Here is a 1,729-nt window from a genome sequence, read left to right on the forward strand (position 1 = left end):
TTCCCGGCAGCCACCGCGGGGCTGTGCGCGCGCCCCGCCGGCAGAGACCCCGCCCCGCCCCCTTTGCCGCGCGGGGCACGCCGGGAGTTGTAGTTGCAGCCGCTCAAAGCTCACGGCGAGATTTGGGCCTGGAGTCCTTTTTCCTCTGCAGGTTTTTAGGCAGCAACGTGTTTGGGGTTTATGAGGACATGGCCTTTATAAGGAGAGCCTCTTAGGAGGTGTATGGGCTTTCTGAGGACAGCACCTTTATGACCTGCATGGGCTTTATGCAGAGAGATCTTTTATGATGAGAGCTCTGTCATGAGATGTGTGGGGTGTATGAGGACAGTGCTTTTATGACATTTTTGGTGTTTATGAGGGCAGAGCCTTTATGATGTTTGCCCCTCTGAGGTGCACAGGCTTTATGAGGACAAAACCTTTATGAGGTTTGTGGCATTTATGAGAACATCTCCTTTATGATGACAGCCCCATGAGGAGGTTTATGGGCCTTATCACGACAGGGGCTTTATGAGGCCTGCACTGTTATGAGGTGGGTGGGGTTTATGAGGGCAAAGCTTTTATGACATTTTTGGGTTTTATGAAGACATGGCCTTTATCATGGGAGCCCCTGATGAGGTTTATACCCAGATAAGTTTAATAAGGGGAGTCACTGAGGCACCATTATAGACTTGCATTAGAACTTTGGAAATGTCCTTCAGGGCAAGCATGTTCCAAAGATATTGAATTTCAGTCCAAAATGTGCTGCTGTCCCTCTAAGACCATTACAGAGGTTACACCATGGGACTGGCCAGTCATCTGTGGTCTCTGACTATGAGAGCACCTACACTCACTCAGATCCCAAAGGTAAGAAAAGAGTTTTGTTGTATCCTGAGGAGGAATAAACTGCTTGGCATCAAAAAAACCCATAAAATCCCACAGCCAGTGGCTTATCTCCTCTTCTACCATGCACCATGTTCCACACCAAGGCCAGCAGCACTGATTGTGTCACAGCACATCTACAGAAAACACAGTTAAAGCTCTACCACTAAAAGAAGTTCTCAGTAGATTTCACTGCTGAGGGAGAAAAGCCCCTTTAACCACATTCCATCTCCAGCCTGCTTCCACTGATCAGGTCTGGTTTGCTCCCTTGGCAGAGCCAAACAGGCATTCACTGATCTCCTCTTCAGGGAAATACCCAAAACCCACAGCCTGGGGTTTTGTTTGAAAGATTACCCTATTCATCAATCAGCTAACTACACCAAATCTAATGAGGGTGCAGATCTCACATCTTCAGGTTCCCAGAAATCCTCCAACAGATCCAGTGCAGTTCCCCAAGTTTCCCTTCCTTTATTCTCTTGCTTCCCAGGAAGAACACATAACAGCATCTCTGTGAGGCTCAGATCTCTGAGCCATCAGGACCATTTGCAGATCATCAGCTCCAGAGAACCCAAACTTCTTCCACCCCTCCTTTCCCCACCCTTCAGCTCTTACTGCTTTGAAAAGGAAGCAGGGTGTAAGAAATAAACTTTGCAAGTCACAGTTTGCATCATTTTGCCACACAACTGTCGCTTAAAACAAACCATCCCCACCCTGAGATGTCTGCTAATTGTTTCCTTTCTCAGGGTTCTGTAGTCACAGGCCCAGACCCTCCCCCAGGGAAATTTGAAAGGATACCATTTAGTGCAAACCTACCAGGTTTTTCTTGTCAGCCAAAAAGAACTTCAGCTTTTTCAGTCTTCTGCTCCAGATC

Source organism: Empidonax traillii, unplaced genomic scaffold, assembly GCF_003031625.1.
Source record: "Empidonax traillii isolate 1590-97213 ecotype Southwest subspecies unplaced genomic scaffold, ASM303162v1 scaffold6852:size12092, whole genome shotgun sequence".
Lineage (NCBI taxonomy): Eukaryota > Metazoa > Chordata > Aves > Passeriformes > Tyrannidae > Empidonax > Empidonax traillii.